Source organism: Ochotona curzoniae, unplaced genomic scaffold (assembly GCF_017591425.1).
Source record: "Ochotona curzoniae isolate NIBS_2020 unplaced genomic scaffold, NIBS_Ocur_1.0 patch188, whole genome shotgun sequence".
NCBI classification, from domain to species: domain Eukaryota; kingdom Metazoa; phylum Chordata; class Mammalia; order Lagomorpha; family Ochotonidae; genus Ochotona; species Ochotona curzoniae.
Genome location: NW_024466737.1, coordinates 457,770 through 484,423, shown reverse-complemented (window position 1 = coordinate 484,423; position 26,654 = coordinate 457,770). Strand labels below are relative to the sequence as shown.

The following is a 26,654-nucleotide window of genomic DNA, read 5'->3' as shown; positions in this document are numbered from 1 at the left end:
GATAGAATGGAGGGATATGTATGTTTTATCTGCTTATTCATTCTTCAAATGGGCTGAGCAAGGCTGAAGCTGAAAGCCAGGAACCCAATCCAGACTTCCCATGTGAGTGACAGTGACTCAATTATTTGAACCATTGCTTGTTGCCTTCCAAGATGTGCATTAGCAGGAACTGGGGGCAAAGCTAAGTCTTGAACCCTGGAATTGTTATGAGGTACCTAGTCAATGTCTTAACCCCTAACATTTTTTTTTCAATTGTCCACCCTCACAATTCTTTTTTTCCCATGGAGAATCTTTCTCTACCTAAAGCAATTATATATTCACTTAAACTGCCTTTAAGTGATTTCATTCTCATTAAAAAAATTTAATTTAGTTGTTTAGTTGATCTGTCTTTTGTTTGGTCTGTGGTGAGCAATGAGCCATCCTCATTTGGAGGCTGTTGCCTTTTCTGCTGGTCCAGAGACGCTGGTCTCTGGGAAGCTCATCTCTGCATCTCTCTCTTCTTGTTTTTGGGAGTTTGCAGTAAAGACTTTAGGTAGCTCTTGATCCACAGTACACACTGGGTCAGGAAATACTGGATTAGATTGGCAACCTTCCACTGGCATTTCTGATTCCAAGAGCCCTCAGATATTTTCAGTCATTGTGCTCTATTATAAGGTTAAAACACTTGAGTTGTTAAACGTAATGTATTCATGGCTTCATGTTTTTAAGAGCCCACTGACTAGTTTCATTAACTTTCATTTTGATTTGTTGGATGACAAAGGGCTGATTGTCACCAATGGTTTCCATGATAAGCAGTATAATACCAAACTATTTGAATACATATACTTTGGCAGGAATTTCCCCAAAATTTGACCCAGTCATTTTGCCTTGAGTCTTAAACATATCTATCCTTTGTTTTGGAATCTAGATCTCCATCTACCTCCTGGGTCTTGGAGAATAAGACTTCAGTCTCCACTCGCCATAAAGATTGGTAAGTGCACTGTTTTTCTTCTTCTTCTTCTTCTTCTTGTGTCTCATTTGGATCCAAGCGTTTTTTGTTCAGTTTTGAAATTTAATTTTGAATTTGGTATACTGCCCTGGTCTGAGGGGGACCCACCTAAAATTGGCGTGTTTGTCCCCTGAATCTCTTTAAGATATTTGTGTTTCAGTTCTTTTCAGGGATACTATTTGAACTAGTAACTTTATTGTTTTCCCGAAGTTTTGTTCCATTACCCTTAACTTTCCCTGAATTCTTCAGAGACAAGAGCATTCTTTGGTTGAGTTAGTAGGGTATGAATATTGAAAGAAGTAGGTTAACATTTTTTTCCTTTGGGCTTCAAAGCTGAGAGTTTGCACTTAAGCAATAGATTTGGAAAATTCTTTGCTAAGTCTGGTTTGTTTCTCCATGGAAGAGATTGGAATTCCCTGGTCCAAAGTGAGTTGGATTGGAAATTTGCAGATAGTAGTCATTATGGGGCTCCTATTTGCTGAGCTCTATTCTTGAAGTGCAAAGGGCCTGCTGGAAGGTCCAACCTTGAAGTGGTTTGGGACTCACTACATGTTAAAGACATGAAGTTGCATAGCAGAGGTAACTCCATGAAGTGTCTTAGCTGACAGGCTTAGGATAGCACCATTCTGTTTTCTCCGGACTCCAGAGTGGTGCATAGAAATATTCTATGGGAAGCTGAGATTGGTGAGTAGATTGTGTTGGAAATCATTTGGTCTAGAAAGTTCTGGTGGCCAGGATAAGGATCCAGAATTTAAAGAATGGTTCTTTAGCTTTCCATCCTGGCCCATCTCTCTGGTTTGTTATAGCATCTCAGTGGGTTGAGACATCTTGGCTCTTGTTCCTGACTTTGGAGAAGACTGTTCACCCCGTGATCGGTGGGGTTACAAGGAAGACTTGGAGAATGTGTAGCCAAAAGCCTGTGGCATTCTGCAAGCACTTACAACAAGAAGAGAGACCATATGTTGAAAGAGATGATGACTTTTGAACAATAATAATTTTGTTGTCTTTACAATAGACTTGATGACTGATATGCTTAAATTGCTTAGATAACAGTCTATGCTGAGCAGGAGTAAGAACAAACCGGTGTTTTTCCTGATTGGTTCTATAGGTCTTCTGGCTAAAAATCAAATGTTTTATAGCAAGAATGATAGCGAACGTTGTGTAAGGGTTATGTTTGGGCTTTGATAGCTTGAACCATTTATTGCTTTGCATTATAATTGCATTCAGGAACTAAGTTAAACTTGCCTTGCCATATACTGAACTTTTCTACAATGGTTATTTATGTGGACATTTTGGGGGAAGTAGTGTTTAAAGCTCTAAGCCAGATGCTAGTTTTTGTTTGGACTTTGCCAGCTAATTTCTATAATGCAATAGTTTTCTTGCTTTAGAAAATATTTTTTTGGTTTAGTGAACATGATTTAGTTTTTGATGATTCAGGATCAGGATGATTCAGAGTCATCATTAAGAACTTGAGTTTTCATCGTAACGTTATACAGAAAATGAGAAGATGGGGTTGAGTCCAAACCAACCTCAGAGCTCCCAGGGAAGTTATTTTTGTAAGAAATTTCTGATAACGGTTTACTTTCTATTAAAAAGTTTTCACAGGGAAGAAAACAAATTGCTTCTGAAATTTGATACTTCTGATGTTTAATTTTGGAATATTTTAGTGATAGGAAGCAAGGCTGGATTTACTATTAGGCTAAGAAGCTCGATAATTAAGGGTTTGGCAATGTTTGCCCTTTGTAATTTTTAGGAAAGACTTATTTATTTGAAAGGCAGAGTTTATGGGGGTGTGGACAGGAATATTCCATATATTGGCTCACATCACAATGGCTGCAATGGTTGGGGCTTGACCAGGCTGAGGCCAGGAGCCTGGACTCTATCTGGGTTTCTAATATGGGTGCAGGGGCCAAGCACTCAGGCCATCTTGTGCTGCCTTCTCAGGTGCATTAACAAGAGGCTGCATCAGCAGCTGAGCAGCCAGGGCTCAAACTGGCATTCCAGGATGAGATACTGGTATATTCCAGCAGGTGATGCTAGCCCCACTGTGTGCACTTTTCAAGCAGATGGCTCATGTGTACTCTAAGCTAAGAAAGGAGAAATGTTTATTTTCATGAAATTCTCTGTCCTGTCATATGTGGGTGGAGAGGAAGGGAAAGGAAGTTTAAAATCAGATCAGTATGGTTTTGAAACTAGACTGTTTTTGATCTTGGAAAATTTTCTCTGCCTTTTTTTTTTCTTTTTTTTTTTTTTTTTGGGCCATAGGTTCTCTATCTTTGAAATGCAGGCTATAGGGCCAGTGTTGTGCCTCAGCTAGCTAAGCCACCACTCGCAACACCAGAATCTCACATATGAGAACCAGTTGGAGTCCCAGTTGTCCCACTTTCCATCCAGCTTCCTGCTAATGTGGCTGGGAAGGGAATGGAAGTTGTGTCAAGTACTTGTGCTCCTGCCACTGCTGTGGGAGACCAGGATGGAGTTCCTGGCTGCAGCATGGCCCAGCCCTGGCTACCATTCTGGGGAGTGAACCAGTGGATGGAAGATCTCTTTCTGTCTCTGTCTTTCCCTGTTTCTCTGCCACTCTGCCTTTCAAATAAACTAATAAATAAGTCTTTAAAAACTGCAGATAATGAAACTACTTGATTGCTGAGAGGTTAAGATGGAAGAAGAGATGCGAGCTGCAGAACACATCACCTGGCTCAGTGTGGCATTCTGCTGCCTCTTCTTATTTTGTGGCTTTCTTCTCTGATCACCCACAGCAAGGGTCACAAAATATGGCCCACAGGACAAATCTGTCTTACTACCTGTTTTAGCAAATAGTTTTGTTCTGTTGGAAGCCAGTCATGATCATTTGAGTACAGACTGCCTACGGCTACTTTTGCCTATAGTAGCCGAGTTAGGCAAGTGTGGCAGACTCCCTCAAGGCCTAAAATATTTACTATTTGGCTTTTTATCGTTAAGAGTTGGCTGACCCTTGGTCAATGTCCTGGTCCTTTTGGGCTCCCAGCTTTCCCTTTGATAGCCTACACAGTAGTCACTCTCCTAGCCTGTGTATTCCTGTCACTCTTCTTGTTCTTTCTAAGAGGTTGTAGCTGCTGAAAAGGAATCTGATATGAGCTGGTTTGATTCCGCTGCTTTGAAGCTCACCCTCCCTGTGTTTCATGCCAGTCCATGTGGGCTACTTACCAGGCATGCTGCTGTGGTCAGAGACAAAGGCTCAGCCCCTTGGGGCAGGGATGGAAGCCATACAGCACCATTCTGCCATGATGGGGAGGAAGTGCCATCATTGTTTCTATCACTCTGCCAGCCATCACGGGTTGAGGGCGATTCCTGGGGCACACCGGTCCTTTCCCTATTCTCTCTGCCTGTATTGTCCTGTTTCATCCCGAGGTGAGAACATTACCCTCAGCAGAGGATGGCAGGTGTTCTCAATAAGCAGACTTGCAGCATACCAAGGGGGCCATCCAGGTGAGATGATGCATGTGATGTCTGCTACACAAGTTCTCACTGATTTTTCATGCTCTGTTGACATTCTGGCAAATACTGGGTTCTTGTAATAGGGCAATACATTAATGAAGAGCTGATCTTGATGTGACTGAAGAGACATTTTGAAGGCATTGAGGGACAAATTCTTTGACTTGATTATAAAATTAGCACATTGGCTTTTGTCTTCAGGCCTGTTGTGCAGACTTGTGCAGACAGTGCCCTGCACAAGTCTGTCTGCACAGCGGGCACAGCTGGGGCAGTGCTGGACTCATCAAGCCAATTGTCCTGATTTGAGACTTAAAAAGAAAAAAAAAAAATTCTGAACCCACAGGGGCTGCCTTTTCCTTTTTCCTTCCCGCCCCCCCGCCCCCCCAGAAGAGGGCATCTTTTTTTTTTTTTTATTTTAAGCCAGAGGGAGAGTACTGTTCAGCAGTTTTGCAGTTCATCCACCAATGGGGGCATCTTTTTCAGTTGCACACAAATATGTTGTGTGAGGATGGCCTGTTGTGAGCCATGACAAGTCTTAGGCCTCTACATCTATGATCATATACAAGCTGAGATCTTGAAGAAATTGTTTCAAGGAGACAAGATGTCTTTAGGAATCATCAGATAATACAATACGTAAATAACATCTCAAACAATAGGAGTTTTTGAACTGGAGTCCAACATTATTGTATGATTAATTGCCTATGTAACTCCATGATATAGGAATTCAGAACAAGAAACTACATTGCAATGTTTTGCTATTTCCCCTGAAGGCATTTCACCAAATAACCCAGCCAGGAGCTGGATAATAGTATTAGCTGACATTGTGCTGTGCTTACGGGCTAATGAAAGAGAAATGAGTTTTCCCAGATAGAATTCCAAACTATAACCATATTGCCCCAGAACAAAGCTCATCTGGATGGTAACTGTGCAACAAAATAGCCCAGTCCATTAGAGCCTAAAGAATTTTGCTACTGCTCCTACTTGCATCTCATATGGTCATGGCTGATTGTTCCCAACTGTGCCTATTTTGATTTCCTCAAATAATTCTCCCACATGTGCTTGTTTAACGATAATGTTCAACTCACTTTTGACTGAAACCGACATTAAAGGGATTTATGTCTATATTAAGTCTGGCTGTAAAACTTAATGAAATTTAACATTTCTCTAGTGCTCAAAAAAACTAAAGAGAAAAAACAAAGGCACACAGTCAGAAATTTGTTTGAAATCTTTCTTCCATACTCCAAAGACTTCCAGTCATACATTTTTCAAGTGATGCAATGGTCTTGATTGTGAGGCTGACACCTCCTCTTTTACTTCCTTCCTACTCCTGAGAAATTCTAGCAATGTCTCTAGTTACTGGAGCATTCCCCAGAGAAGAGGAAAGGGACAATTTATAGTTGGGCCATACAGTGGCTCTAAGCACCAAGCATAGGGGGAGATAATAATGTTAATATTATTAATTAATATGAATTCCTAATGGTTAACGTGGTGCTTTAAATCAACAGAATGCCTCTTTTTCAGTCTCTGATTTAAAAAAAAAGCGTTTTCCAAAGTCCTGCTGTGTATGAGAGCAAAAGTGTTGAAAGAAAAAGTGCTGAAAATATTAATGCAGGAAATGGCAGCCCTGGAGGGCTTTTAAAGCATGGCCTGGCCTCTCTGTGTCTTCTTTTTTGCTGCTGGAAGGTACCACTGAAGCTTGTATTAAGCTAGATTCAGGTTGGTTCCCACCAATGCATTTTAAAACATTTTTTATAAAGTTCATTTATTTATGGCATGGAATTGGACATCTGAACAAGCCTCTGCCCAGGATGCAAGCGTACCTTATGGGGCAGTGGTTTGAATCCCAACTCCTCCACTTCAGTTCCAGCTCCCTGCTGGTGAGCCTGGAAAAGCAGTGAAAGATGGTCCAAGTACTTGGGCGCCTGCGCTTGCTTAGAAGATACAGAAGAAGCTCCTGGGCCAGGTGTGGCTATTGTGAACATCTGGGGTGTGAACAAGCAGATGGAAGATCTCTTTGTCTTTCCTAACCCCGCGCCCTCTAACTGTGCCTTTTTGAATAAAATAAATCTTGACATCTTGGGGTTTGATTATTGTTCTAGCTTTTGTTTACATTCCTGCTAAACAATGATCTTTGTACTTTGTGCTTGTTGAACTTTATTTAGTGGAGAATTAACTTATTTTACTAATTTACTATCAAGTAACTTAAAAATATGCTATCTCAAAAATTGAAAAGGAAGAAAGAAAGGGGAGGGAAGGAAATATTATTATATTCTTAGAATTGTATCTGTTAATTACATGGTATCTCTTATATTTATATTAATTAAAATAGATAATTAAAATGTTGATGGAAAATAGAATTAAATTATGTTTATTTACACCTGTGAAAGACATTCAGAAAGTTTATGGAAAATGTGCAATTTGAAAAAAATGCATGGATTTAAAAATTGTTTGCACCAAAGAACCTTGTGTTTTAATTTCACTTTGCATAAACTTTTTTCTATTTTTTTTTATAAAAGATTCATCTATTTTTATTGGAAAAGCAGATTTACAGAGAGAAGGAGAGACAGAGAAAAATATCTTCCAACTGCTCGTTCACTCCCAGATGGCCACAATGGTCAGAACTAAGCCGATCTGAAGCCAGGAGCCAGGAACTTCTTCTGGGCCTCCCACACAGGTGCAGGGTCCCAGGTTTTGGGTCATCCTCCACTGCTTCCCCAGGTCACAAGCAGGGAACTGGATTGGAAGAAGAGTAAGTGGGACATGAACTAAGATCCTGGCACTTGTAAGGGAACAATTAGCCAATTGAGCCATTATGCCAGACCATTTCATGATGTTTTTATTTTAATAAAACACAGTTAAGTACATTTTAAAAATGTCTTTTTCATTGGAAATGCAGATTTACAGAGAGAAGGAGATACAGAGATAAAGGTCTTTCATGCGTTGGTTCACTCCCCAAGGAACCTCAGTGACTGGAGCTGAACTAATGCAAAGCCAGGAGCCAGGAGCTTCTTCCGAGTCTCCTACTTGGCTGCAGGGTTCCAAGGCTTTGGAACATCCTTGATTGCTTTCCCAGGCTACAGGCAGGGAGCTGGATGGGAAGTGGGGCAGCTGGGACATGAACTAGTGTCCATTATGTGATCCTGGGAGATGTAAGGCGAGGATTTATCCATTAGGCTAACATGCTGGGCCTTCAAGAACTTTTTTTTTTTTTTTTTTTTTAAGATTTTTTTGTATTGATTTGAAGGAGAGAGAGAGTGCTTCTATCTGGTGGTTCACTCCCTAAATGGCTCCAACATTTAGGACTGGGCTAGGCCCGAGGCCAGAATTTGTAGCTCCATATGGGTCTCTCTTGGGGGTGGCAGGAGCACAAACACTTTGGCAATCTTCTACTACATTTCCAAGCACATTAGCGAGGGGCTAGAACAGAGGTAGGGCAGCTGGGACTTAAAATGGCATTCATATGGGACGCCAGTGTCATGTGCTTAACCTGCTGTGTCACTACACCAGCATCCATGAACATTTTGAAATACCCTAGTATGTGGTGCCTTCTCCTCGCTTTAAATAACGGCATTGCATGCAAGCAAGAACAAGGGCTCTACTGATGCCTTCCTGGCCCCTATTCCCTTTTAACTTGGCAGTGACAGAGTCTCTGTTAAGTGCTCCATGGCTTTTACACTTCGCTCCGCTATTACTCCTCATCTGACAGAGGCAACGACAGGTAGAGGCATCCAGCTCTGCTTGCCTCAGCTGCATTTATTTTGACAGTCAGTTCTACTTAATGTCGAGGGCTACTGGTTGTTTTCCTAGTTGAAATGTTGAGTTATAATTTTCCTGTATAATACATTTATTTAATGTTAAAATGTTTGCCAATTTAAGAAATCATTCTAATATCAGTAGCAAAAATTATGAAGATGTGTTGAGACTAATGGATGCTTGGGAATTGCTAGAAGAAAGCAGCAGATTGATGGCTCTGACTTCTCTGGTTATCAGCAGAGTCAGTCTTAAAAGTAGCCCAAGATTTAAGTATTTATGTTGGGGATTTGAAAGAGTAATGGAGGGCCTGGTGACGTGGCCTACAGCTAAAGTCCTCGCCTTGAACGTGCCGGGATCCCATATGGGCACTGGTTCTAATCCCGGCAGCTCCACTTCCCATCCAGCTCCCTGCCTGTGGCCTGAGAAGGCAGTTGAGGACGGCCCAAAGCTTTGGGACCCTGCACCCATGTGGGAGACCCGGAAGAAGTTCCAGGTTCCTGGCTTCAGATTGGCGCAGCACCGGCCGTTGCACTCACTTGGGGAGTGAATCATCGGATGGAAGATTTTCCTCTCTATCTCTCCTCCTCTCTGTATACTCTGACTTTGTAATAAAAAAAAAAAAATCTTAAAAAAAAGAAAGTAATGGAAAAAAAATTTATGTCCTACATCTCAATCCTGGAATTGGCCATTTTTACATTTTGGTTTTAATCCTTTTTATTTTATAGACTGCAGAATGTCATCATTTGCTCCTGCATGCAACCAAGCATTTATTTATATTTTCAAGGAGCAAATATCTACCAATACTATTTACCAGGCATTGTATATTATTGGAGAGGAACATATTTAGCTGGGGCATCTTATCAGCATCCTGAGATAATACATTATCAACTAACAGTGAGTCTTAATTCAGGCTGTACAGGATAATTTCCTGGAGAACTTCTAGGAACAGGAGCATGAGGTTGAGCAAACTCATGATTCTGATTGAATTGATATATGCTAGGGGTTGTGCATCAGTAACTTAGCAACAAAATTTCTGCTGACGCACAGCCAAGGTGGAGAATCTTTAAACTAAGACCTTGTTGGTGGCTGATATCTTAGCCCCATGTTCTTAAAGTGTGATCTGTGGACTAGTAGTACTGACATAAAGCTGAAAATTTGCTAGAAATGGAGAATGTGGTCCTGGCATTGTGGCATAGTGGGCTACGTCTCCGCTTGGAATGTTGGCATCATATTGGAGTGCCAGCTTGAGGCCTGGCTACTTTGTTTCAGATTCGAATCCCCAGTAGTGCACCTGGGAAGGCAGTGGATGATTGACTGTTCAAGTGCTTGGGTTCCTGCAACCCATGTAGGAAACCAGATTGAATTTTGGGTCGCCGGATTTTGCCAGGTCCAGCCTTGGCTATTGTGGGTACTTAGGTGGTAAACCTGCAGAGGGAAGATCTCTGTCTTTCTCTCTCCCTCTCTGTCACTCTGTGTGAAGGTAGATGGGCTAAAAGAAAGTTAAGTTGGGTGCAAATAAAAGTGATGAAAAGGGAGGTCTCTTTAAGTGGATATAAAATTTATGCTTCTCCCCAAAAGTTTCCTTTAGCAAGATCAAAGTGCTGATTCCAGCTTTCTGACTTTCCAGTTTTGTCCTTAGAATAGCAGGGAATAGTGATGCCACTATTCTGAGCTTTTAACTTATCGTGAGAATGGAAAAAAGTTACCTGTGCCACCCCTCAGATGGCTTTTTGTTTTACCATGAGTAGGGGAGACAGGGCTGCAGCTCAGGCCTTTTGTCCCAACTCTTCGATTATTGGCTGCTGTTCTCTCTCCCTCGAATTGTGCTGGAAACACTTGGCTGTCAGAGTTTCTGGGGTCTGCCTCTCTGGGAGCCTTGCTGCTGGCTGCTCCTGGCTGCTGTGGCAGGAGGTTTCTGACTTAAATAAATCTTGTTTTGCTCACTGCCTTGTCCATGTGGAAATTCTTCTTTCACATGAGACAAGAACCCAGGCCTCCTTCCTTCATGCTGTTTTCCTCATAATAACTCAATATTTCAAATTAATTAATTAATAATACAGACTTTTGGGCTCCTTCCCAGATCTGCTGAAATGTTCCCAGATTCATGTGCGCACTGATTCTTCCATTTATAAAATGGACTTTAGGTTTACATCTGGCCTGTACTTCCTCTGTCTCCACAATCTCCTTCTTCCAAATTCCGCCTCCTCCCACTTTGCTTCTCTCCTTCCTACCGCTAAACTTTTCCATGGGAAGCTATTGAATTTTTTAAGCCATTTATACCTAAGCACGAATAACTTCAATTCAAGGCTCCTTCCCAACATTATTTGCTTCCATAGACGGGAAGGAACATTAGAACTAACTCAAGAATGCTGTTTACTACTCAATGTAGTGTTAAAATGATCAAAGGGTGACATTCTGGGAGCATTGAGAACTTCATGGCATGTGTCAGAGTGAAGAGCTTTCAAAATGGATTGCTTTGGATTGGAGGGAGAACCCAATGGGCCAAAGAAGATAACAGAAAGCAGGCTAAGGCATGTGATTGCTGTGCATGATATTAGTGAAGTCTGTGTGTTCTGGCAGACAGGGGCCATTGGGAGTGTGTGAATAGATGTTTTTACAAGAAAGGAGTGTAAAAGTTGCTAGTAATGGGTTTCCTAATGTTAATTTGACTTTGATGAATATTCAGATGTGAATTATTTTTGCATCCTACTGCTTGAAATAGAGTTTCTGATCAAATTTAAAAATATATCACCTCACAGAGAAGCTAAATGCCAAGCTGTATTAATAGCAATTGGTGTGTGTGTGTGTGTGTGTGTTGTGTTCATATTTCAGAGTGTAGTTATTTTTACATCCTGCCTATTTTGTGAAAAGAAAGATTATGGGGTTTCTGAGTTCTAATACGTGACATAGACAATCGGAAGTTACTAATCTAGGAAGATATATGATTTGGATTAAATAAAACTGAAGGTGCACATAGAGAACCATAATCATGCTGTGCTTGTTAATTGCTTGGCTTTCTTTTTCCAAATTTGATGTATTTGAGAATATGTAGTTACTGGCTTAGGCAGATCCAAAGTAATGACCTGTTCTGTTTAGGTGACTGCCCTGGACTGGTCAGTTCTCTTAGGCTTGTAGCCCTGCTGGATTTCTCCTGGATCTCAGTGGCTTTCACTGCTGAGGTCTTTTTGTGTCTACCATGATGACAGTTGAACTTGATTGAACTGCATAAAAGCATAAATGCAGGGAGAAATAGGGCTGCCAGCCATTGTTACTTCATTACTTATCCTGGAAGGAGAGAGTGATATGGAATCAATAGCTAATTTGAGATTGAAGGGAAAAAAGGACATTTAAGAAAGGCAGCGGAATTGAGTCTTGACAACTTAATAAGAGGATGACAGCAGGGATGCCCTGCAGATTAGGCCAGTGGGCGATGGACCGGCAAGAACTTGCACAGTAGAAGTTGAACTGGGAGGGGAGTACCTGACTATAAAGGCAGTCCAGGCCTGAGAATTGCAGTTCCACAAATGCAAGGCATTGTCAAGGTCTAGCAGTAGTGTCTTTGTAAATCAGCTCAAGGAGAGCAGAGACACAGCTCTGCAGAAAGACTCAGATGATAATAGAGCGGCCAGGGTCTATAGCTGGGTTGTCAAGGTGACAAGGAGCAAGTTCATTTGTGTTTCCTTGTTTTTTGACTGGTGTTCTCTGACACAGAAATGCTCCAAGTTCCTCCAGCCTTGCCTCAGCTGTGAGCATTCCGTACCTCTTCCACATGGAGGGTGAGGTCAAGGGCACGACCTTTGATTCCATGTGTTCTGGGAGGGATAGAGATGCTGGCTTCTAGCCCTCCCTCTGCAAGTGATTACACAACTTCAGGATCACTTGCCTCTCCATTTTCAGCCCTAAAAATAGCAAAGATGAGGTCACTGATAGCTGAGTCACCTCATCACAGGGGTTGTTCTGTCCAAGTATCATTTATTGGAGACTTTGTCTTCAATACATTTTTACACAATGTTCATTCCTGCTGTCAAAAATATAGCTACATAGATAATAAATGTATCACACATGGGTCTATTGCTATTATATAAATGCATATAAATTGTATATTTCAATTACTTGTGATGATACTTCAAAATGGAATATACTAGAAAATGGAATTAAAAGATAAGCTTATTTTGTTGCCAAAGTAATTCTTTAACCCATGGATACAAGGCGTCTTTAAAAAGTTCATGTAAAATGAATATTATGTAAAATCTGTTCTTGTATTTCAAAATATGTACCAAAATAGGCTGATTTTTAATTCCATTCCCTACAAACTTCTCAATATGTCCTTATATGTGTAGAATCTGGCACAAACTGGTTTCATTTGGGCCTCACAATGTCTCTGAGAGTGTGCTAGCTCCCCAGTGTACAGACCAGAAAGCTGAGGCTCTGGGAGGTAATGTGATATGCAGCTAGAAGTGATTGAGTTAGATCTTCTGACTCAGAACTCATTATCTCCTGACTGTATTGCATAACATTTGCTGTTTATTCCTATCATGACCATTAAAGAAACAGAAATGATGAGACTGCACATTCCTTGCTGACACTGGGATACTCTGCACTGAGTGAGAGCAAGATGAATGGCATGGCAGTCAGATGGGCACTGATGAAAGACGCTCCCTGAGGTCTTTGGCTTTCCAGTTATGTCTACATCCCTTGAAAAAATCCAAGCCTTCACACTTGTCTGCCATCATCTCAGTTGTTTCTTTCTGCATCCTACGCTTAACCTCTGATCTGGTGATCCTTTTAGGATAACCTTGCTAAGAGGAGAAGATGAAAACAAAATGTCATATAAGATGATGGACTCTATGCTTGGTATACTCTTGCAATGAAAGAATCTTGACTGAATTTGAAATGTAATACAGCAACAAGGTGGAGGAATCCATCATGGGGGGAGGGTAGGGGAGGGGTTGGGGGATCCCCAGAGCCTATGAAACTGTGTCACATAATGCAATGTAATTAATAAAAAATACATATATTTAAAAAAACAACAAAAAAAAACAAAATGTCATGACCTCGAAAGACAGGTGGAAAGAGGGGCAGGAACATTGTAAACATCTCAGTGTTGACGGCTGCAAACACCTAAGGGATCATTTTGCTTTCAGGAAGAAGTTGTCTGAATCTTATGTTTGATCAGGACCACTTTCTTATTTCCATTTTTTTAAAGAAAAGGGACTGATCTCCAACTATTCTGTAGAAAGATTAAATGTACTTCCAGTTTCTTTCACAGCTATTCATCTTTTTAATTGGTTTTGAAGCCAAAAAATTTTGACAGCATCTGTGAGGGGAATCCAACTTTATTATGAAAAATCACTATGAAAAAGTGATTACAGCTTTCATTTAGAGGCTGTGCACATACCTTATTAAGTTGCTACAATGTGGAACATCAAAATGCACATTAATCACACAATCTCTGTGTGCATGGGTGCTCCATTAGTGATTGATGTTATACTGTGTCTTTGGGAAAGCAATTCTGTATTCTAGACCTTTCTCAACCATGGTGTTCCTTGACATCCCTGATCTTTTCAAGAACCGGGAAAAGATCCTATCTGAACTTATGACCTCCTGATCCATGAACCCCCTAACTGAAAGGCAAATACCAAGAAAGTTAAAACCGACATGTATCTATTCAGGTTCATCTCCACATCTTCCTTGGTCTTCTCTCAATCCATAAATGGTGACTTCATCAAAACCACAATGGCTAGTGGCACATTCCTTTCCCTTGTTGTGAATCTGCTCACTTTTCTTCTCTAATTCCAGCACAGCTCATCAGGGCCCTTAGAAATCCCTTGTCCTGGGCCCGGCATGATAGCATAGTGGTTAAGGTCCTCACCTTGCATGCTCTGGGATCACGTATGGTCGCCAGTTCTAGTCCCGCAACCCTGCTTCCCATCCAGCTCCCTGCTTGTGGCCTGGGAAAGCAGTTGAGCACAGCCCAAAGCCTTGGGACCCTGCACCACGTGGGAGACCTGGAAGAGCTCCTGGCTCCTGGCTTCGGATTGGCTCAGCTCCAGCCGTTGCGGTCACTTGGGGAGTGAATCATCGGACAGAAGATCTTCCTCTCTGTCTCTCCTCCTCTCTGTATATCCGCCTTTCCAATAAAAATAAATAAATCTTTACAAAGAAATCCCTTTCCACTCTACTTTTCTCTTTACCTTTTCAATATTACAGTTCAACACTGGAGTCCATCTCCTAAGTTCTCAGGGTCAAGTTCTCTCTGCTCAGCTTCACACCCAAGGTTATTCATGGCTGATGTTCTACCAGTTTCTTTGTAGCTCCAAGAACTTTTTATGGAGTGGGTTGGATGGTAAATATTTCAGTATTATATTATATTATATTATATTATATTATATTATATTATATTATATTATACTATATTATATTATATTATTGGAAAGGCAGATACACAGACATAAGGACATAGAGAGGAAAAAAATCTTCCATTCGTTGGTTCACTCCCCAAGTGGCCACAAAGGCCAGTACTGAGCCGATCTGAAACCAGGAGCCAGCAACCTCTCCTTTGTCTCCCATGTGGGTGCATCGTCCCAAGACTTTGGGGCATCCTCTACTGCTTTCCCAGGCTATAAACAGGGAGCTGGATGGGAAGTGGAGTATCTGGGAAATGAACCGGTGCCCATATGGGATCCTGGCAGATGCAAGGTGAAGATTTAGCCACTAGGGTATCGTGCCAGGCCCAGATGTTTCAACCTTTATGGGTTGTGTGGTCCTTGTCATTACTACTCACATGTATAGCAGCGGGAAGGAAGATAGTCATTGTGATTTATGAACAGGTGTGGTGGCAGTGTTTCTATTAAAACCTTATTTACAAAAACACTACACAACAAAAAAGACATCATCACTCTGCTTACCGTGGGTAGAATTGTTGCTCTAGAAAAATGTATTGGAGATTCACTATGTTGTGTAAACCCTAATACCTCCCACTCCCCACAGATGTAATGTGACCTTGTTTGGAAATATTAACAGCAGGCACTGGTTAACAAGGATATCTTAGCCACACATCATTAGGTGAGAGAGTTGAGATTGTTGTATTGTGTTACAGAGGATACTTACAATCAAGATGAGGTAGGGGTTGATGTGTAGCATAATGAGTAAGTTACCACTTGGGACATCCACATCACATAATGGAGTCATTGACTGAAGTACTCTATTTCTGACCCAGCTCCCTACTAATTATATCTTGGGAGGCAGCAGGTGATTCAACGAGCTGGATTCCTGGTACTCAGTATGGATACCCAAATGAGCTCCTACACTTGACCTGGCCTACCTTTGTTTGGGGAATTTGAGGAGCCAATCAGAGAATGAAAAATCTTCCTCTATTTGTTTTTCTGCCTTTCAAACAAAATGAGAATAATGAATAAAAAAACTTAAAAAGGGGAAAACTGGTATCATATGACATGGCTGTTTTAAAATCATTGTTTTAATTGAGGAATTTAACATTGATAGAAAATATACTGTCATAAATATATAAGCCACTAATACAGTCTTTCATGATTTCACGTATTCTTAATGCACGTAAGTACATATGCGCACATGCATGCATGTGCATTGTACAATGATTTTACAATGGCTCCAATGTTGCTGAGTGACAGCCTACCTTTATCAGCTTTGTTATGTTCTCAGGTGATCACCATTACACGCTGCTGACCAGCATACATGTCACTGATCAGGTCATTGTTACATGGCACTTGATGCAGATAAGTAGAAATGAAGTCATGGTGGATTTAGTGTGGGGCCTATATCTAATAACCTGTGTTCTGTCACATTAAAAGACAGACCTAGAGACACACACACACAGAGAATGCCGCACTTGGATGGAGATTGAAAATGGAGTTATTAACAGTCCCTGGAAAGTGGGAGGGAGGTGTAGGTCAGAGCTCCTTCAGAGTCTTCAGAGAGACCAACTTGGCTGACATCTTGACTGTATCACCAGAACTGTGAGAGGATAAATTTCTGCTGTTTAAAGCTGCCTCGTGGGGCAGTTTGTCTCAGTAGCTCTAAGAATAAATGGCTGCCGCACTGTCTTTTTTCATTTGCTCACACTCATTCCCTGCCCATGCTATTTTTTCTGTCTAGAATTCTGTCCTCTGGTAAAGTGACTGACCTGAGACATGTCCTCTTTTAGGAAGGGCCCTCCCAATAAGATGCTCTGCTGTGAATAGAGTTTCCAGTACAATATTCCATTTTTATATCTCCTTGTGAAACAGTGCATTGGTTCAAAGATGTGGGCTGGTTTTTTCAGCCAACACTGCTGTTTACAGAGCAGTCTTACTCAATGGGTTGAATGAGCAAGCTAATTATAAGAATTGTCTAAATTATTTTGTTCGCTCCAGTATCTGCTGACATTTTGGGGCAGTTAAAAAGTAGAATATGCTCATGAACAAAATTTAAAAATGTGATTGTTTTTGGAATTAGACAGAACAACAACATAAGTGTGCTTCCAAGAGTTTCCAAACTTTTAAACACTCAACTTTTCATTATTTATATTTTTGAACATTAAATCTCATTGTTCTCAAACCTCCTCTGAAAATGAGCCAACCTCATACCACTTTTATTTATAACACATTTGGCTATTGTACTGTTTTAAGTAGCATTATCTGCATATTTTAATTGCATTTGCTTTTGTTATCTTAGAATAAACAATGAAAAACAGAAAAATGAAATAAGCTGAAACTTTAGATAAAGGTAGAGGTCACATCAGCCCACTACACTGAAACAAGATAGAAATCATTACGTGTGCAGGCAAAGAAGGTCTTTAGTTCTGGTTGAATACTCATTGGATTTAACTCAGCCATATTCAACTATAATAGAAAGAAAAAAATGTAAAAGATGCCTCTTTTTTTTTTGAAGATAAATCATCAAATATTACTTCTAAGAATTGAAGTATAAAAGGCATTATGTAATTATGATAATTTTAACTTCTTAAAGCTTCCTGGGAACATAATCTTACATTAAAAATTCACATTTTGTGTTCAAGTTTGAGGACAGCATTTATTTCCAAAAATGTTCAACTGAAAAACCAATCAGTATTTCACTTAAATTAATCTCTTTCAGTTAGAAATTGCATGTCAGGGCCTGTAGCAGTAGCCCAGTGGCTTAAGTCCTTGCTTTGTATGTACTGGGATCCCATATAGGTGCTGATTTGTGTCCTGGCTGCCCCACTTCCCATCCAGCTCCCTGCTTGCAGTCTGGGAAAGCAGTAGAGGAAGACCCAAAGTGTTGGGCCCCTGCAACCGTGTGGGAGACCTGAAAGAAGCTCCTGGTTCCTGCCTCAAATCAAAGCTTAGCTCTGGTTTTGGCCATTTGGGAAGTGAATCTGTGGATGGAAGATCTGTTCCCTTCTATGTAAATCTGCCTTTCCAATAATGAATTAAAAAATATAGGTCAATTTGCTGATAAATCTTTATAAAAGTTAAAAAATATTTATTCATAATTTAATTTTATTTATTTGAAAGAGCAGTTACAGGTAGAGACAGAGAAGATAAAGAGAGGGCTTCTATCTGCTGGTTCACTTCCCAAATGGCCACAATGAAGCCAGTAGCCAGGAACCCACTACCAGACTTGTGGGTGCAGGGGTCTAAGCATTCAGGCCTTCCTCTGCTGTTTTTTCAGGTACATCATTAGCAAGTTGGTAGAGCAGTCAGGGAGTGAACTCATGCCCATATGGAATGCTTGATCATAGGTGGCAGTTTTACCTAATATGCCACATACTGGCTCTGATTTATTTATTTATTTGAAAGACAGAGTGACAGAGAAAATGAGAGCTCTTTCATCTGTTGATTGACACTTCAAGTGGCTGCAACAACCAGGATTGGTCTAAGCCAAAGCCAGGAGCTCAGAACTCCATTCTGATCTCTCACAAGGTAGTGAGGGTACATGCAGTTGGCACTGTTTTCCCAGGCACATTAGCCGGGAGCTAGATTTGAACTGTGGAACACTTAGGACTTGGACCAGTACTTCAATATAGGGTGGTGGCATAACTGAATAGGGTTTACAATACTGAACCCTATATGAAACTTTTAAGATGCAAAAATTGATGGAGAAATGGAAGTGTCTTGACTCGACTTGACATAATCATGAAATGAAAATAGACAAGTGATTTTCTGGACTTATGGGACTGAAAGCCTTAGAGTTCGCATCCTGAGATTTACTCCTCCACACAGGGATGCAACTTGGATAAATAGCCCATCCATTCCCAGACCAGTGCTGTGTAAGTGTGAATGTTATTTACGGAGAAGAACTTTCCCAGCCCCAGTGGCAACCAAATTGTTTCCATGCACTGTGGGAATGCTCACATGTTCCAGAGATTAAGTCTGTACTATCCAGAAATTCCAGGAGAAAGGACATGGTGGTTCTATACAAAGACCCATATGTGAATGCCTTTGGTAATTGTGTTTATAATTTTTCCAAGTGAAAGTCACCCAAATCCAAGTGTCTCATAACTAGAGATAGACTGGTATGTCACACAATAGAATAATATCTTTTGATAAAAAGGGTCAGGATACCTATCTATATACACAGTCACGTGGATGGGTCATTAATGCAGGACAAAAGCCAGAGACTCCAAAAGCTTTCTTAGGTACATTGTTTTGTTCATACGATATTTTAGAAAAGACAGGATGGAGGGTGGGGCATGGGAGATTATTTTTTGAGTGATGGGGACATTTTGTCTCTTGATTGTGGTGGTGGTTACACAATTTAATGTGTTTGTTGAAAAAGTAAATTTCACTTTTTGGAGATAAAAATTGAATTAAACGAATAGCAGTTGACTATCAGACTAGAGTCATTTTATGTCATAACAGTAAAGTGCTCCTCTTCTGCTGGAGAATTACAGATGATTTCTATCATAGTTTTGAGTGCACTGCCCTCCTCTTCAATCCTCTGTTGCCTATTTTTGGTCTATTTTAAGGAATTTTTCTTTTTAAATGGACTAGACCCAGGATCGGATGGGTCACGAATTCTCTTGGACTTGGTTTCTGAAGTGCCTGAGTACTTCTTCAGCCTGGGCATTTCATCACAGGAGCTGGCTGAGTTGCCTTCAGGGCAATATCCTTTCTGGATCAGAAGGAGGTTAACTCTGTTTAAGGGTGGAAAAAAAAAGAAAAAAGAAAGAAAAACCCTGGGGATGTAGCCAAAAGATGTTCAAACACTGTCATTCTTTGGGACACCTTGCAGGATGGTACCATTTCTTTCCTTTGTTCCTGTCTTCATTCCTTCTTTTCTTTATTCTTTTCCTTCTTTTCTCCCTTCATCCTTCTTCTTCCCTCACTCCATCATTTTCTTCCTACCTTCTAAGATTACTTATTAACAGAATCTCTGTTTCTTTCAAGATGATTTATTTAAAAATTTATGTATTTGAAAGAATTACAGAAAGAGATCAAAACAGAGGTTCCATTTCTGAGTAACTCCCTAAATGGCTACAATAGCTGGGGCTGGGCCAAGCTGTAATCAGGAACTTGGACTCCATTTGGGTCTCCCACATGGGCCCATTTTCTGCTGCTTTGCTAGGCACATTAGCAGGGGGCTGGCTCAGAAGTAGAGCGGTTGGTATTTGAACTGGGCTGATATGGGATGCTGGCGCCCCCAGTGTGGCCCTGGAGCCTCTCCGAATCCCTGGGAGAATACAGGCTACTTCTCTTTCCCAGTCATAGCCCAATGCTTGCCTTCCTGCCCCAACTAGCAGCTCACTACTTAGCATTTTAGTTGGGGCTTGACTGGCAGGAGCTCCCTTCAATTTATCTTCATTTCTGGTTAATAACAATAATTAATACAACATTGTTTCTATTCCTACATCTATTAACCAGCAAATGTTCAAGTCATGGGCTCTCAACTCTCAGTAATCTCATGATTTGAGTATTTTCTCTATAGCATGGGTTTTATTTCCTCATCATGGAGTTTATGTCAGCAACAAAAATAAGGACACTTTAGCTTCAGTTCCATTTCTGCTTTTCAAGGGTGTTGAAGAGTCTGGATATTGTGACAGTCCTTCAGCTTTATTTCTCCTCTCTTTGAGATTGAAATGAGAAGGGATGTTATGAATTATTCAGACAATAATTTAATAACTTTTATCAAAACCAAAATTTCATACATTCCTTGACCCAGACATTTTACTTCAGAAATTCATCTTCAAGACATATGGACATGAGGAAGGAAGTGATCTGCGTTCAAGGATAGTATGATGGAAGTTCAGAAAAATTGTGAAAAATGGAATTATAAAAACTTACTTTGGAATGGGCATTGTGATAGAGAGGATTAAGTTGCCGCTTTGGATGTGCCTTTGTCGTATTAGAGTTCCTGGTTTGATATCTTGGCTGCACTGCTTCTGACCCAGCTCCCTGCTAATGCATGTTCTGGAGGCGGCAAATGATGGATCAAGTACTTGAGTGTCTGTCACCCCTGTGGGAGATCTGCCTAGAGGTGATCACTCCTAGCTTGGGCCTGGCACAGCCCTGGCTGTTGTAGGCATCTAGGGAGTGAACCTGCAGATGAAAGATCTTTCTCCTTCTCTATCACTTTCCTTTAAAATAACAGTAAACATTAACATAACTCTGTAAATTATAATCTTAAAAAGCTTTATTTTAGTGCAAAAAGATTTTGAAACCAAAGTGTAATTTTTTTCATAATATTTATTTCCCACGAACGGTTTTGAGTCTCCCAATATAGATGGATTTTAAAATACGTTGGCACCAAGGTGAACTAATTCTAATTTTATTTCCACGAACTTTACGAAATTCCCTGGACTATTTGTTCTGCGGGTTACAATAGCAAAACTTTGGGGGAGAACCAAGGTGTCAATCATTAGGGGGTTGGTGAAATAAATTGCAGTGCAGCTATATCATGGAAAAGACTAAGTTGTCAAGTAAAAGAGCAGTTTGATGATATACTGTATTATTCCAGTTTTGGAGGAAAAGTCTGGAAGGGTGCACTTAGAATTGGTAAAGGGATTTTTAGAGAAAAAAGAGAGAATTGCAGTTTTAATTTTATCTGCACTTCTGTAATGTTTGTATGTTTTTCATGATGAGCATGCCTTGCCTCTGTAATAGAATGCAAATATAGGAAAAAAAGCAAAGTAGTGCATTTCTAAGAATTTAATAACAATGATTAAACAGTACATCTGTCACCCTGAGCAGTGATGGGAGAGTTTCAGGTGCCTTGGTGTTTGTTACTGGGAGGAGGTAAATGGAAGTAATAGGCAGTCAGGTTGGGTCCTGGTTTGAAAGTCTCTTTGTCTGGTAAAACAGCTGGCTACCATCTTTCTGTCTTTGGGAGAAAAATGTCCTGACATCTGCTCTCTGTACCCCCTCCATGAACCTGCTTGCCCAATTGACCTAAGGGGCTTCTTGTTCCAAGTTTGGTCTCAAGTCACGGTGCTCAGTCCCCACTCAGATGAACCAGTCAGCAAATAAACTGTTTTGAATCCTTTATTCTGTCTCCACTCTGACTCGGGGCCTGCTTGATGGTGTATTGGGGGGAATCTCCCATATATATTTTTTTAACTGTCAAATATTAAGTGTGAGCCACAGTTCCATGCCAGTTAGTATGTCATCTGTATATGCTCAGCCCTCTGCTTCTGAGGGTTCCACATTTGCAGAGTCAACCAACCACAGGTTACAAATACCAAAAAAGAAAACAGTAAAAGTAACAATATAACAATAAAAAGAAAGTTTAGTACAAATAAAAAGTATAATAAAGCAGTCATTTACATATAACATTGTATTAAGTACAATGGTAGAGTTGATTTAAAGTATATGGGAGGATGTGCATAAGTTCTATGCAAATACTGTATTATTTTCTTTAAGACACTTGAACAGCCACAGCTTTTTATATCTGTAAGTGGTTCTGGAACTCACCAGTTTTGGAAATAGAGGGAGGAATGTATACCTATGTAGCCATCACACTAGTAAAGAAAGGAACATTTCGTCACATTGTATAATTCTCTCATGTTATTGTGAGTATTCACCATTCTCAAGCCATCATGTTCTGCCTGCTGCCACTATATCTTAATTTTAGCTGCTTTAGAGCTTCCTATGGAGCCTAGGAATATTTTGTACTCTTCCCTATTTGCCTTCTTTAGTTGATGCAATGTTTTGAGGTTCACCTATTTTGTTGTGCCCATCGGTTGTCTGCTCTTTGTTGTGGAATTAGGAATTATTTCCAGTTGTTGCTAATATAAATAAAACTATGTATATAGCACCTGTTATATACATATGTTATGATATGCCTTTTATAAATGTATGTTTTCATTTTTTTCTAGGAAATACTTTGGAGTGGTATTAATAGTTGAGTGCGAAATGTGTGTTTAGCTTAATAAGAAATGTAAAATCTTTTCCCAAATGAATTGGACCATTTGCATTTGCATTAGTAAGACATTAGGTAACAGACAGGCTTCGCCTTGAAAAACACCCATGTTTAGGTATCATTGGGTGTTTTCCAGTAGAGAACATCTACAGGAATCATTTGGCAGCATAGATACTGTAACAAGCCTTTGCGCACAGCATCCCTGTCCTCTCCTTTCCCAGATGATAGGGACACACCACGAGTCCTGATCCCTACCCCAGGAGACAAGTCTAGAGACTATTTTATGTGTAGAGTCCTGGAAGTCTCCAGGCCTGAGCATATTTTCACACTTCATCCTTGTAGCAAAGAGCACTTGTTCTGTAGGTTCTTGTCGATTCCCATTGCATTTGCTATTCTTTCCTGCTATCAATCACTATGTATGTATCAATGATACATTCTGTATGCTGTGGGGACTTATTTTGTGTATCACAGCTGTGTGAACTGATGACCCTGGCTCCCCCTTCCAAGATCACGAAGGTCTAGCACTTCACAGGGGGTATTGTGTTTGTCAAGCCACATACATACATGTGTTTGTCAAACCACATACATAGGTTTTATGTGGTTGTCCAATTTATATGACAAGTGAGTTTTTTCATTCATGGTAACATACTTAGAAAACAGTTTATTAAGTTAAAATAGTGAATCAGTGAAATAAAGGTGATTAAATAAATAAAAGCACAGCGGGTTATGAGAACCCAGGTTTGGTCTTGTATTTAGAAAATTGTAGCTCTGGGGTAAGTCCTCATTAGCTATTGAAGACACTCTGAGCAACTTGGTTGATTATTCTAATCAAAAGAGATTTTTTTTTAAATCAAAAGAGATTAAGCGCCTGTTATCACTCAGAACATAATGAACCCTAAAATAGACATGGGTCCCTACTTTGGACTGAACACTGTTGATAATTGTCACTAAATATATTTCTGTCCAAAATCTTTGTAATATTGAACTTTTTGTAACATTTGAAAAATCTGAGCATCCAATTAATTCCCAGATCATCATGGCAGGGTTTCTGGTTAAGTGTCATAAATGCTATTCACAGCTCTTCCTGGGTTGGTACAGTTCCTGTGGATGGTAGAGCAAGACTTCCATTCTGCATTTCCCATGGACAAGAGCCCTTCAGGACCCTAATGCTGATCTTACCAGGTGCCTCACGAGGCCTGTGCTATTTTGTTGGGTAGGAAGGTGGGCATTAGTCTATGTGTGTGAACAGGCTGATGGGAAAAGACAGGATATTCCTGTGGGAAGGAATAAAGCAGGCTTAGAAGCATGCCTTGGGAGAAGCCCAATGTTTGCACCTTAGGTTCCCACATCCTTGTAATTTTGTAGGGGTCCCACCCTTACAATAAGAGATATCCTAGGAGACTTCCTGACCCAGTGCCAAGGGGATAACGCTGGGTAATACAGTTAACTTGGAGTTAATTGGGAAGATTTTTCACCAAGTTCATATCCAGGGAACCTCTGTTCTGCAGTATCTCAGTAGATGAGGGAGGAGGAAGGGGAAACCGGAGATCCCATGGCCTTACAAATTGCAGTCTGATGCAGACTGGGCCTTTGCAGTTTCTTTTGATGATTTGACCATCTGCCCTATTGGATATACTAGTGCATTAAACTTTGCTTGCTTGCTTACTACTGCTCTCTCCCTCATGTCTGAAATTTCCTTGTTAAGGGATGACAAGGGCCTATTCCAGCCATCTCTGATAATTTGATAAAGCTTTTGTCTGCTCTTGTTAGAAACACCTGTTTTGTACGTTTCTTCTTATTTTGAATGTTCCTGTGACTGGCATGCCCTTCCTTCCTTCCTTCCTTCCCTTCCCTTCCTTCCCTCCTCCCTCCTTCCCTCCTTCCCTCCCTCCCTCCCTCCATTCTTCCCTCCTTTTTCTTTTTTCTCTCCCTCTCTCTTTCTTCTGGAAAGTGACATTTATTGATTCTCCTAAGTTCAGAGTACTTAACTACATTTCTCTTTCAAACCACAATAGCTCTTCTGCAAATAATCTTTCTCCTTTAAAGTCTCCTTTATGTTTCCATTCTTGCTTACTCTGTATCTCCATGGTAGACAGATCTTGGAAAAATGCCAAATCTGGATATATTCTCTGCCCTCCACTTTCATCTTAAGAAGATGACGTCCTAGACTGAAATTACAAATTATAATGGCTCACACAGACCACGCACACAACTGGCTTTTTCTAAGTCTCCAGGACCATTTCGTACCATCTTCTCTCCAAGTTGTTGCATTTTTCCCTCCCCCGATACACCAGCCTCCCTTGGATCATTCCTGGCTCATGGCCTTTGTACTGGCTACTGCTTCTGCTATCAGATACCTAGCCAGCTCCTTCTAATCCTCATAAGCCTTTAGGATCTCATCACCAATGTTATCTTCCTTCACCTAGCAGCCCAAATCAAATTCCCCTTGTCAAACTTCTTTATAGCATATATTATTCTTCCATCATAACAGAGCACCATAGTTGCAAATAAGTCATGATTTCTGTAGCTATTTCCACGAAGTCTGTTTTACACTGTAGATGCCATAATTCCTGAGGGTTGAGAGTCTTCTGTGTTATTCGTTGACTGATCCCTGCCTCCAGACTGGTCCCTATGAGTCTCAACTGTCGGTACTGGTGACTTGGCATACAGTGTGCCCCTCAGAGATCAAAGCTGACTCATGAAGCCAACAGAGCATTGCACAATGGTGATATGTGACTTCCAAGGTTAGAACGTAAGAGACCTTCTGAATTAAGTACTATTCAAATGTAAAAAATGAAATTCTGGATCGAACCTGGAGGGCATTATGCTGAATAAAATAAGGCGTATTCAGAAAGATATATGCCACCTATTCTCCTTAATAACTGGGAGCTAAAATTATAAAGAAAACACTGTGTCTTCCATCTTTCTCGTTTTCTGAGATTGCTTGCTCTGAGGAAGTCAGCTGTAAGGTTGGGAGGACACTCAAGGTGTTCATGAAGAGACACACATGGGGCCTCCTACCAGCAACTCCCTCCATGTAAACCATCTTGGAAGTGGATAAAAAAATCCAATGAGCCTCCTGCTGACTTCCATCCTGGCTAAGGTCTTGGCTGCAGTCTCAAGAGACTGAACTACCCGGCCCAGGTGACCCTGAGTTCCTGACCCATAAAATCCACACAAAGTTAAGAAATATTGCTTGTTTTATGCTGCGAGGTTTTACAAGAATCTATAATGTAGGCAATAGGTAACTAATTTTCTGCAGTTCTTGGCATATAATAGCAATCAATACTTAACCACTGAAGGGATAAAGCTGAATTAAGCCCAGGTCCTCTGACATGAGATGTGGGAGACTGAACCAATAGGCTGAAACTTGCCTCAAATTTTAATGTGACCTTGTAAGCTTTTGAGCATTTGTGTGCTTATTTAGTTTTGAACAGTATGAGATTATTGCATAAAATTTGTGAAGAAATGAAATTCAAGGATTTTATTTTGGTACAAAAAAATTTGAAATGGATGCCTTGTAAGGTATCTTTAAAATGTTCATTAAAATTGTTTTATGAAAAACTGTGTATGGATTTCAATTCTTTTGTTACCAAAATAAATTTGTGTTTTAACTCCATTTTTTTCATGAACATGTTGAAGAATCCTAGTATGTAGTCACTGAAATATGAATTTGTATTTTTCCTCAGTGCTAAAGAATAGTGGAGTCCTAAGATGCATTATTTCCACTTTCTCCTCACATTTTTGTTATTAATCTTGTATTAACCTTGCCAAATGTTGTCAATATTGTTGTTCTAGTCATTGTGTATAAGACATAATGGTACACACACAGATTAAGATTTTTCTCTTCCACAGACCAGTACAAGAGTATATGCTTGCAATGTGTCAATATTAATTACTTGTAATTTAGTGTTCAATATTATTTTCTGGATTAATCTAAACACAATGATATGAGTCTGATTTGGGATGATAAGATTCATTTGCATTTAAATTGATTTTTAAGCATTCCTTGTAAAGAACTGATAACATCTATGATTGTAATTATACACATTATTTCTAGAGCAGGTTTGCTCTCCTTTCAAGG

At 40.3% G+C, this 26,654-nt stretch overlaps 1 protein-coding gene across 2 annotated transcripts in view; it reads right to left on the bottom strand.

Moving 5' to 3' along the window:
• Positions 1–26,654, bottom strand: part of LOC121166638 (neuroendocrine convertase 2) — a 214,759-nt gene that overhangs the window by 49,064 nt on the left and 139,041 nt on the right. The gene's annotated exons all lie outside the window — the stretch shown is intronic.